Source organism: Cervus canadensis, chromosome 3 (genome assembly GCF_019320065.1).
Source record: "Cervus canadensis isolate Bull #8, Minnesota chromosome 3, ASM1932006v1, whole genome shotgun sequence".
NCBI classification, from domain to species: Eukaryota; Metazoa; Chordata; class Mammalia; order Artiodactyla; family Cervidae; genus Cervus; species Cervus canadensis.
In genome coordinates, this window is record NC_057388.1 from 17522196 (window position 1) to 17535815 (window position 13620).

The following is a 13620-nucleotide window of genomic DNA, read 5'->3' on the forward strand; positions in this document are numbered from 1 at the left end:
GAAAATTAAAATTTTTATTTTACCTTCATTTATTCCTTCTTCCAAGTACTCCCTTTCCTTTAAGCAAATCCAATCCTCTGACCTACATTATTTCTCTTCTCTTAAAGAACTTCTTTTAACATTTCTTGCAAGGCAGATCTACTGGCAATGAATTCCATCAGCTTTTGTTTGAGAGTCATTATTTCTCCTTCACTTTTGAACAATTTTGCAGGGCAAAGAATTCTAGGGAGGTGCATTTTCCTTCTCAAAACATTTAAAATATTTCACTCCACTCTCTCCTTGCTTGCATTGTTTCTGAGGGAAGCTAAATGTAATTCTTACCTCTGTTCCTCTACAAGTAATTATTTTTCCACTGGCTTCTTTTAGGATTTTTTATCTTTGACTTCTGGTAGTTTAAAATTAATATGCCTAGGGATAGTTTTTTTTGGCATTTATCTGCTCAGTGTCCTCATGGATCTGTGAGCTAGCTTATGACATTAATTTTGGCAAATTCTCAGTCATTATTATTCAAGTATTTCTTCTGCTCCTCTCTTTTTTCTCTTCTATTTCCATTACACGTATGTGTGAAGTTGTTCCACACAACTTGCATATTCTTTTGTTTGTTAGTCTTTGTTCTCTTTGCTTTCCAGTTTCCAAGGATTATATTGATATATCCTCTAGCTCAGATTTTTTTTTCCTTCAGTTCTGTCCAGTTTACATACAGTCCATCAAAGGCCCTCTTCATTTCTGTTATGGTGTTTTTGATCTCTTGAATTTATTTTTGGTTTTCTTGGCTGGATAGTGACTAAAGTTCTATGTTATTCAAACCCTGTTCTCTTTTCTCTATACAATCCTGATTTTTTTTACTGTTTCTAGTGAACAATTTGAAAAAAGCACTTTGTAAAAGAGCAGTAGTTTTCATATCTGTGTAAAAATCTAAAAGCATGTTGGGGACTTGATTCTGTTCAGCTAAATGGGACATCATTTGTACCGTCGTCGCCCTCAAGAGTTGTTCAACGTGATCACCTCATCCCATTCTCTTTCCCCTCTCTAGATGCCCATTTCCTACCTTCCAGCTGCCTTAGATTCTAAGGAAAAACAAAACAAAAAAGAAAAAAGAAAAGAAAATACTAGCAAATAGCTTAATGATAGTAAGAAGTTTTCAATTAGTCACTTTTTATTGAGTTTATTATTCTACTATGAAATATAAGGAGAAAATGAACAAACCTTTTCCTATTTGAGTCCACTCAGTGCCATGCTAGAATGAGTTCAACATCAGCTCTCAAGAGCTAATTCTTCTCGCATTTTTCCAACCTTCAATTAATAAAAACAAGATGGTACCTTAAACTCTGCCACAGTAGATGTATTAGTTTTCCCATTGCTCCTAAAACAAATTACCATGAATTTAATGGCTTAAAACACAAATTGCTATCTCACAGTTAAGTTAGTTAGAATTCATTGGACTGAATTCCTTTTTGGAAGCTCTAAGAGAATTCATTTCCATAGGTTTTCCAGGAACATAGCTTTTTTTTTTTTTTTTTGCATTTCTTTTATCATTCTTTTATAGTCACGTCTCCCTCTGACTTTCCTCTTCAGACTCCCTCTTTCACTTTTAAGGACTCTTCCGATCACACTGGGCTCTGAATAATCCAGGATAATGTCCCTATTTTAAAGTCAGCTGATTACCAACAATAATTTCATATGCAATTTTACTTTTCTTTGCCATATAAACAAATTTATTCTCAGGTTCCAGGAATTAATAGGTGGACTACTCTGGGGAAAGGCATTCATCCGCCAACCACAGAAATCTGCAAATGCTACAAATCAGGATTTTCCCCTCTGGAGAGCAGGCTGTTAAAACATTTACCTGCAAACCACTCCTTCAAGAGGGAACAGGAGACAAACTCTTTATGAAAACAATAGGATTTAACAATTTAGCAATTTAACAAGATTCTTCTAACAAAGTTGCTTTGTAATTTAAGATGTTGAAATACACTATATAACAAGGGAGGATACATTACTTTTTGACCAGTCTAAAACAAATTAAGTTTGTAAAGTATCTTTATTTAGAATGGATCATTATGGAGTCTGAAAATCTTGTATAGTATTAACTCTTTTCCTAGAAAAGCTTTGGTTAGAAACAAACAGAAAAGCTGAGTATAGAGTATACAAGCTGCTGCCTTTTAAGATTAAAAAAACAATAGCAGGGAAAAAAGACCTGAGATAAATTTTTCCAGATGCTATTATTTATCATTCAAACAGCATCAAAAAAATTCCTTCAATATCAGGCATGGATTAACTCAGTATCATTTTCAACAGAGGAGAAATGACCTACATAACAAGATTTTAATTCACGGAGTCATAATGCAAATCAGAGAGGGTGGAACATTATTATGGCATGCTATGTGGGCAAGCGCTGCTTGAGCAAACCTAGGGAGAAACATAAATCACACTTCTTAGACTTATAGCTCTGGTGTAAAAGGGGAGTCACCTTGAAATCAGTGATATTTACAATAAAAAATTACTGAATCAGATTGTTGGTAGTTGGATAAGCTTTTACTGAACAGTTCTTTTCTTTCCTTTAAGCTGTTTATAATATGGCTTTAAGTTTCCCATTAAAACTCTGATGGAAGGAGAGAAAGAAATGAACTCCAGGCTTTATAATACAAATTATATAATATTTAAGTAATACTTATTCTGCCAGGAGATATATTAAGCCTCTTACATATATTATCTTATTTAATTCTAAAGACAATCCTATGAGACAGGTCTAGCAGGTTCAGGGAATGAATGTGAAGTCAAACTATCTGGATTCAAAGCTTGACTCTATACCACTTCCTAGTTAAATATGACCCTGGGCATATTTTTATGTCTTGTTTTCTTCATTTGTCTAAAAAAGTTGGCGGAGGAGTGGGTTGGGTAGTAAGTCAGCCTTACAATGTTATAATTAGTAAACGAAGTAATACATACTGTTCCTGGCTCAATGATGTTATCCACTGGTATCATCAGTTTCATCCTGATATGAGATGCCTTCTTGTAACCCTTTCTCTTGTCTTTTTTACCTTCTACCTATTCAAGAAAAGTGGAGATTTCCTCCAAAGATGAATTCTATCAATCACCCGAGAGGAACTGGAAAAGCTGCTACAATGAGAAACACTTAAGTGTAATAAATATATAATTTCTATGTATATGTTTACTTGAAGTTTAAATTTCAAATTTAGAGGTTCTGTTTTGCTCTACAGTAACTGCTATTTGTTCAGATAACAAAGTTCCTGCATGCCCTATTTGAGCATTTTTGAGAAAGTGGTAACACAGTAGCATTCCAACACATTCTCTGATACCACTAAAGGAAAGCCTTGGATTTATAAAAAATGCTTTCTGTGAATTATTTTAGTTATGCTGAGCACATTGCTTTTATAACTGGAAACGAGAAAAATGGGAAAAAAGAAAATGGATATCTTTTGGAAATGGTGAATATGGTATATGGACTTCAGGAATTTTTTTAATGAAAGGACTCATCTAGTTTTATTTGTGCTTGTACCTAACTTTTCCTTCATTCAGATTTATCCTAACTTAAATGTTGTGAAACAAGAAAAGAAGCTTAAAATGCCAGGATAGATGTTTTTCAGTATAAAGATGATGCTTTAATTGGAAATTTAAAAGACCTATTAAAAACTTATCCACTGGGGTTGGTAATGTAAAGTATAGATCAGAGCCCTTAAACTAAAGGTGTTCCATATTTCTAATTCTGGTTCTCTGCCTCCATCAAAAATCACTCTTAGGGGAGGAGCCAAGATGGTGGAGGAATAGGACGGGGAGACCACTTTCTCCCCTACAAATTCATTGAAAGAACAATTGAACGCTAAGCAAACTTCACAAAACAACTTCTGATCGCTAGCTGAGGACATCAAGCGCCCAGAAAAGCAGCCCATTGTCTTCAAAAGGAGGTAGGACAAAATATAAAAAATAAAAAGAGAAAAAAAAAAATAAATAAAAATAAAAAAAATAAAAAGAAAGACAAAAGAGCTAGGGACAGAGACCCATCCCGGGAAGGGAGTCTTAATAGAGGAAGTTTCCAAACACCAGGAAATCCTCACACTGGCGGGTCTGGGGGAAGTTTTCGAATCTCGGAGGGCAACCTAACTGGGAGGAAAAATAAATAAAACCCACAGATTACGTGCCTAAAAGCAACTCCCAGCAGAAAAGTACCCCAGAAGCCCGCATCCGCCACCAGCAAGTGGGGGCGAACGGAGAGGAGCGGGCAGCATTGCTTCGGGTAAGGACTGGGCCTGAGTGCCCTGAAGGCAATCGGAGGGAGCTTTTGTGAGATAACAACTTAAACTGTGGGATAGCAAAAGAGAGAGAGAAAATTAACCGCCGAACACATTCCGGCAGTTCGCAGAACAAAGGGTCTGAGCAAGTCCAGAGAAGAGCTAGCCGGCTGAGGACCGGCCCAGCCCCGCCGGAGGCAGGAGGCAGGGGGGAGGGGAAAGGGGCAGGCTCAGCCCCAAAGATGGCATCCCCTACCACAGTGCAAACAGGCCTCCAGTTTCTAACCAAAGACTTCCTGAGATTCTGGATGGTCGACATCCGCCGGGAGGGTCGCGGCTAAACACAAGGCACATGCAACCGACCAGCGCGGGCGGAAACTGAGGCTGGGGCCACGGAGGGGAGAAGGCGCCCATCAAGCTCCTGGCTGCCTGAGCTGCTCGGGCCGGGGAAGGCACAAAACGCAGGCGCAACTGAGTCTGCGCTTTTGTGGAATACCTGAAAACTGGAACCGCACGCAATGCAGGGCCCGCTCCATATAGAGCAGCCGGGAGCCTGAGCAGCGTAGTCGGGGAAAGCAGCGCCCGTCCCTCCCCTCAGGGCAACAGAACTAGCAACCTGAACCAGAAACCACATCTGCCCGCCTGTGTCAGGGCGGAAATTAGACACTGAAGAGACCGGCAAACAGAAGCCAAATAAACAAAGGGAACCGCTTCAGAAGGGACCGGTGCAACAGATTAAAATCCCTGTAGATAACAACGACTACACCGGAAGGGGCCTAGGGATATTAAGAAATGTAAGCTGGAACAAGGAGCTATCTGAAACTGAAACGAACCCACACTGACCGCAACAGCTCAAGAGAAATTCCTAGATGTATTTTTACCTTTTTTTTCTTTTCTTTTCTTTTTTATTTTTTCTCTTTTATTTTAAAATTCCCTATTACTCCCCCATTACTCCTTAACTTTCATTCTCATATATTTTTATGATATTTTTAATTAGGAAAAAAATTTTCTCTCTTGTTTTTTTTTCTCTTATTTTCTTTTAAAGTTCCCTATTACTCCTCTACTACTCCTTAATTTTCACTTGCATTTCACTATAACCTTGCAAAAAAAAAAAAGAGAAACCCTATTTTAAGCTGAACTTCACATATATTTCTAAAATTTTTTGTGTTTTTCTTTTTGTTTTTAATATTGTATTTTTAAGTCTAACCTGTACCCTAGATTTTTAATCTCTGTTTTTCAGTATGTGATATAAATTTTAGACATTGAAGAATCCAATATTCAGTTCCCATTTTTATCCAGGAGTGTGCTGATTACTCTCTCCCACTTTTGACTCTCCGTTTTCTACCTCAGAACACCTTTATTTCCTCCTTTCCCCTTCTCTTCCCAATCCAATTCTGTGAATCTTTGTGGGTGTCTGGGCTACGGAGAAGATTTTGGGAACAGACAACTGTGTAGATCTGTCTCTCTCTTCTTGAGTCCCCCTTTTTCTCCTCCTGCTCACCTCTATCTCCCTCCTCCCTCTCCTCTTCTTCATGTAACTCTGTGAACCTCTCTGGGTGTCCCTCATGGTGGAGAATCTTTTCACCATTAACCTAGAAGTTTTATTATCAGTGCTGTATAGTTGGAGAAGTCTTGAGACTACTGGAAGAATAAAACTGAAATCCAGAGGCAGGAGACTTAAGCCCAAAACCTGAGAACACCAGAAAACTCCTGACTACATGGAACTTTAAGTAATAAGCGACCGTCCAAAAGCCTCCATACCTACACTGAAACCAACCACCACCCAAGAGCCAATAAGTTTTAGAGCAAGACATACCACGCAAATTCTCCAGCAACGCAGGAACATAGCCCTAAACGTCAACATACAGGCTGCCCAAGGTCACACCTAACACATAGACCCATCTCAAAACTTATTACTGAACACTCCATTGCACTCCAGAGAGAAGAAATCTAGTTCCACGCACCAGAACACCGACGCAAGCTTCCCTAACCAGGAAACCTTGACAAGCCAATCTTCCAACCCCACCCACTGGGTGAAACCTCCACAATAAAAAGGAACCACAGACCTCCAGAATACAGAAAGCCCACTCCAGACACAGCAATCTAAACAAGATGAAAAGGCAGAGAAATATCCAACAGGTAACAGGTAAAGGAACATGAAAAATGCCCACCAAGTCAAACAAAACAGGAGGAGATAGGGAATCTACCTGAAAAAGAATAAATAGCCTGGAGACAAAGATTGAGAAGATGCAAGAAATGTTTAATAAAGACCTAGAAGAAATAAAAAGAGTCAATTAAAAATGAATAATGCAATAAATGAGATCAAAAACACTCTGGAGGGAACCAAGAGTAGAATAACGGAGGCAGAAGATAGGATAAGTGAGGTAGAAGATAAAATGGTGGAAATAAATGAAGCAGAGAGGAAAAAAGAAAAAAGGAATCAAAAGAAATGAGGACAACCTCAGGGACCTCTGGGACAATGTGAAACGCCCCAACATTCGAATCATAGGAGTCCCAGAAGAAGAAGACAAAAAGAAAGGCCATGAGAAAATACTTGAGGAGATAATAACTGAAAACTTCCCTAAAATGGGGAAGGAAATAGCCACTCAAGTCCAAGAAACCCAGAGAGTCCCAAACAGGATAAACCCAAGGCGAAACACCCCAAGACACATATTAATCAAATCAACAAAGATCAAACACAAAGAACAAATATTAAAAGCAGCAAGGGAGAAACAACAAATAACACACAAAGGGATTCCCATAAGGATAACAGCTGATCTATCAATAGAAACCCTCCAGGCCAGAAGGGAATGGCAGGACGTACTGAAAGTAATGAAAGAGAATAACCTACAACCTAGATTACTGTATCCAGCAAGGGTCTCATTCAGATATGAAGGAGAATTCAAAAGCTTTACAGATAAGCAAAAGCTGAGAGAATTCAGCACCACCAAAACCAGCTCTTCAACAAATGCTAAAGGATCTTCTCTAGACAGGAAACACAGAAAGGTTGTATAAACGTGAACCCAAAACAAAAGTAAATGGCAACGGGACCATACCTATCAATAATTACCTTAAATGTAAATGGGTTGAATGCCCCAACCAAAAGACAAAGACTGGCTGAATGGATACAAAAACAAGACCCCAATATATGCTGTCTACAAGAGACCCACCTCAAAACAAGGGACACATACAGACTAAAAGTGAAGGGCTGGAAAAAAATATTTCACGCAAACGGAGACCAAAAGAAAGCAGGAGTCACAATACTCATATCAGATAAAATAGACCTTCAAATAAAGGATGTGAAAAGAGACAAAGAAGGACACTACATAATGATCAAAGGATCAATCCAAGAAGAAGATATAACAATTATAAATATATATGCACCCAACATAGGAGCACCGCAATATGTATGGCAAACGCTAACGAGTATGAAAGAGGAAATTAATAGTAACACAATAATAGTGGAAGACTTTAATACCCATTCACACCTATGGACAGATCAACTAAACAGAAAATGAACAAGGAAACACAAACTTTAAATGACACAATGGACCAGCTAGACCTAATTGATACCTATAGGACATTTCACCCCAAAACAATCAACCTCACCTTTTTCTCAAGTGCACATGGAACCTTCTCCAGAATAGATCACATCCTGGGCCATAAATCTAGTCTTGGTAAATTCAAAAAATTGAAATCATCCCAGTCATCTTTTCTGACCACAGTGCAGTAAGATTAGATCTCAATTACAGGAGAAAAATTATTAATAATTCAAACATATGGAGGCTAAATAACACGCTTCTGAATAACCAACAAATCACAGAAGAAATCAAAAAAGAAATCAAAATATGCATAGAAATGAATGAAAATGAAAACACAACAACCCAAAACCTATGGGACACTGTAAAAGCAGTGCTAAGGGGAAGGTTCATAGCATTACAGGCTTACATCAAGAAACAAGAAAAAACTCAAATAAATAACCTAACTCTACACCTACAGCAACTAGAGAAGGAAGAAATGAAAAACCCCAGGGTTAGCAGAAGGAAAGAAATCTTAAAAATTAGGGCAGAAATAAATGCAAAAGAAACCAAAGGGACCATAGCAAAAATCAACAAAGCTAAAAGCTGGTTTTTTGAAAAAATAAACAAAATTGACAAACCATTAGCAAGACTCATTAAGAAACAAAGAGAGAAGAGCCAAATTAACAAAATTAGAAATGAAAACGGAGAGATCACGACAGACAACTCTGAAATACAAAGGATCATAAAAGACTACTACCAGCAGCTCTATGCCAATAAAATGGACAACTTGGAAGAAATGGACAAATTCTTAGAAAAGTATAACTTTCCAAAACTGAACCAGAAAGAAATAGAAGATCTTAACAGACCCATCACAAGCAAGGAAATCGAAACTGTAATCAGAAATCTTCCAGCAAACAAAAGCCCAGGACCAGATGGCTTCACAGCTGAATTCTACCAAAAATTTAGAGAAGAGCTAACACCTATCTTACTCAAACTCTTCCAGAAAATTGCAGAAGAAGGTAAACTTCCAAACTCATTCTATGAGGCCACCATCACTCTAATTCCAAAACCAGACAAAGATGCCACAAAAAAGAAAACTACAGGCCAATATCACTGATGAACATAGATGCAAAATCCTTAACAAAATTCTAGCAAACAGAATCCAACAACATATTAAAAAAATCATACACCATGACCAAGTGGGCTTTATCCCAGGAATGCAAGGATTCTTTAATATCCACAAATCAATCAATGTAATACACCACGTTAACAAATTGAAAGATAAAAACCATATGATTATCTCAATAGATGCAGAGAAAGCCTTGGACAAAATTCAACACCCATTTATGATTAAAACTTTCCAGAAAGCAGGAATAGAAGGAATATACCTCAACATAATAAAAGCTATATATGACAAACCCACAGCAAGCATCACCCTCAATGGTGAAAAATTGAAAGCATTTCCCCTAAAATCAGGAATAAGACAAGGGTGCCAACTCTCACCACTACTATTCAACATAGTTTTGGAAGTCTTGGCCACAGCAATCAAGAGCAGAAAAAGAAGTAAAAGGAATCCAGATAGGAAAAGAAGTGAAACTCTCGCTGTTTGCAGATGACATGATCCTCTACATAGAAAACCCTAAAGACTCTACCAGAAAATTACTAGAGCTAATCAACGAATATAGTAAAGTTGCAGGATATAAAATTAACACACAGAAATCCCTTGCATTCCTATACACTAACAATGAGAAAACAGAAAGAGAAATTAAGGAAACAATACCATTCACCATTGCAACAAAAAGAATAAGATACTTAGGAGTATATCTACCTAAAGAAACAAAAGACCTAAACATAGAAAACTATAAAACACTGATGAACGAAATCAAAGAGGACACAGACAGATGGAGAAACATACCGTGTTCATGGATTGGAAGAATCAATATTGTCAAAATGGTTATACTACCCAAAGCAATCTATAAATTCAATGCAATCCCTATTAAGCTACCAACGGTATTTTTCACAGAACTAGAACAAATAATTTCACAATTTGTATGGAAATACAAAAAACCTCAAATAGCCAAAGTAATCTTGAGAAAGAAGAATGGAACTGGAGGAAACAACCTGCCTGACTTCAGACTCTACTACAAAGCCACAGTCATCAAGACAGTATGGTACTGGCACAAAGACAGAAATATAGATCAATGGAACAGAATAGGAAGCCCAGAGATAAATCCACGAACCTATGGACACCTTATCTTTGACAAAGGAGGCAAGGAATATACAATGGAAAAAAGACAACCTCTTTAACAAGTGGTGCTGGGAAAACTGGTCAACCACTTGTAAAAGAATGAAACTAGAACACTTTCTAACACCATACACAAAAATAAACTCAAAATGGATTAAAGATCTAAATGTAAGACCAGAAACTATAAAACTCCTAGAGAACATAGGCAAAACACTCTCCGACATAAATCACAGCAGGATCCTCTATGACCCACCTCCCAGAATATTGGAAATAAAAGCAAAAATAAACAAATGGGACCTAATGAAACTTAAAAGCTTTTGCACAACAAAGGAAACTATAAGCAAGGTGAAAAGACAGCCTTCAGAATGGAAGAAAATAGTAGCAAACGAAGCAACAGACAAAGGATTAATCTCAAAAATATACAAGCAACTCCTGAAGCTCAATTCCAGAAAAATAAATGACCCAATCAAAAAATGGGCCAAAGAACTAAACAGACATTTCTCCAAAGAAGACATACAGATGGCTAACAAACACATGAAAAGATGCTCAACATCACTCATTATTAGAGAAATGCAAATCAAAACCACAATGAGGTACCATTACACGCCAGTCAGGATGGCTGCTATCCAAAAGTCTACAAGCAATAAATGCTGGAGAGGGTGTGGAGAAAAGGGAACCCTCTTACACTGTTGGTGGGAATGCAGACTTGTACAGCCACTATGGAAAACAGTGTGGAGATTTCTTAAAAAACTGGAAATAGAACTGCCATATGACCCAGCAATACCACTTCTGGGCATACACACCGAGGAAACCAGATCTGAAAGAGACACGTGCACCCCAATGTTCATCGCAGCACTGTTTATAATAGCCAGGACATGGAAGCAACCTAGATGCCCATCAGCAGACGAATGGATAAGGAAGCTGTGGTACATATACACCATGGAATATTACTCAGCCATTAAAAAGAATTCAGTTGAATCAGTTCTAATGAGATGGATGAAACTGGAGTCCATTATACAGAGTGAAGTAAGCCAGAAAGATAAAGAACATTACAGTATACTAACACATATATATGGAATTTAGAAAGATGGTAATGATAACCCTATATGCAAAACAGAAAAAGAAACATAGAGGTACAGAACAGACTTTTGGACTCTGTGGGAGAAGGCGAGGGTGGGATGTTTCGAGAGAACAGCATCGAAACACGTATATTATCTATGGTGAAACAGATCACTAGCCCAGGTTGGATGCATGAGACAAGTGCTCGGGCCTGGTACACTGGGAAGACCCAGAGGAATCAGGTGGAGAGGGAGGCGAGAGGGGGGATCAGGATGGGAAATACATGTAAATCCATGGCTGATTCATGTCAATGTATGACAAAAACCACTACAATATTGTAATTAGCTTCCAACTAATAAAAATAAATGGGAAAAAAAATCACTTTTAGCAACTTAAGGTTAGCCACTCTAGACACCTGATGAACTGGTCCTTTATTCACTCACTTAACAAATATTCCTTGAACACCAACTATATGCCAAGTACCATTCCAGGTGCTGAGGATACATCAACAAACAAAATGGCCAAATATTCTTGTACTCATAGAGCTTACATTTTAGTAGAGGAAGGTATTTAAAATAAGTAATCAGAATGTTTTACTGCGGTAACGAATTTACCTGCAATTCAGGAGACTCCGGTTTGATCCCTGGGTTGGGAAGAGTCCCTGGAGAAGGAAATGGCAACCCGTTCTAGTATTCTCACCTGTGAAATCCCATGGACAGAGGAGCCTAGTGGGCTACAGTCCGTGGGGTCGCAAAAGTCAGTCACGACTTAGCAACAAAACAATCTAGCTTTTACTGAGTAAAACAGGAAAATGTTGGTGGATACTGAACAAAGGAATCTATTAAAGATCACTTTTGAGTACTGCGTTAGAGATCACTTTGGCTGCTGTTGTTAAGAACAGATTGTAGACAGGGAGACCCAGTTGAGAGGTTATTTTAATACTTCATGTTAGATGATGGCTTAAAACCAAGGTGACAGTGGGGAAATTATGTGCTGAAAACGGTGAGATTCTGGGTATTATTTCAAAGGTACAGTAAACATACTAAAATATAGTAGACAGTGTTGAAGAGTTAATGAAGACTCTGAGGATCTTGGACTGAACTACTATTAAGGAAGGCATTCCTATAAACTGACATGATTGAAAACAGTGGGACTGAGGACTGTGAATGCAGGAATTGAGATGTTCACAGGTTCACATTGGACATCTTAAAGATGCCTCTAAGACATCCACATGGAGAGGTCAAGTGAATAGAGATACACACACACAAACACACATGAAAAAAGACCTGGTCTGAAAAATTATTTTTAACAGCTAAAGGATGGTACTTGAAGACATGAAACTGGATGAAGAGTTCAGATAGTGAAAAAGTCCAAAGTGATTTTTTTTTTCTTTTGGCGCACTCCAATATTAAAAGCTCATGGAAACGAAAGTATACCACCAACAGACTGAGTAGAAAAGCCAAAGATGTAAAAGAAAAACAAGCACAGCATGTTGTTCTAGACAGTGAAGGAATATTTCAAGGAGTTGGGTAAGCTCTCTTAGGTCAAAGTGAGCAATGATAATCAACTTTTAAATTTAGAAACATGGAGGTCACTGATGCCTAAAACAGAAGCATTTTTAGTTAAGTGATAAGGGTAAAACCTGATCAGGGTAGGTTAATAGAATTGAAAAAAACAAAATTCAGTATAATTCTTGCCTTGCTTCTTGTTTCAAATACCCTGTTCAGTCTCAAAGTAGTGTCTGACTCTGACCCCATGGACTGCAGCACACCAGGCTTCCCTGTCCTTCACCATCTCCCAGAGCTTGCTCAAACTCTTATCGAGTCAGTGATGCCATCCAACCATCTTGTCCTCTGTCATCCCCTTCTCCTGCCTTCAATCTTTCCCAGCATCAGGGTCGTTCCCAATGAGTCAGCTCTTCACATCAGATGGCCAAAGTATTGGAGCTTCAGCTTCAGCATCAGTCCTCCCAATGAGTATACCAGGTTGATTCAAGTACCTCCTGGGAAGGATCTGTCAACTCTGAAAATGGCAATTTTTCAAATATACAAAAATGCTACCCAAGGCAACATCTGTCCCGAAATGCAGTTTTGCCTGGTGACCTCATTAAGATGAGGAAATGACAAAGTAATCTGCTGTATATTTAAATAAGCAGTACAGTAAAAGTATAATTCTAAACAAATTCATCCAAAGGGGGAAAAAAATGGCATGTTATTTTTCCTAGCAGCATTTGTATCTGATGCAGTCCTAAGTGACAGTCAACTTCCATTGCCACTTCAGTTTTTTTAACAGCAGTAATTGGATGTAGTTTCAAGACATACCTCATGCCAAATTTTACATTTTCATGGGGGCAAGTCCAGAAATACTGATCACAGAGATTATTAAAGTCTTTAAAAGACTTAAAATTTCCTAGTACTAGAAAATGTTATGACTACTTTCTTAAGGCATTTATTTGTAACTACTTAATAAAAGCTTTGTCTTTCTTTTATTTAGGTATTTATAACTAAATCCCTGTATTTCTCTGCATAATTTTAAACCTTGAGGT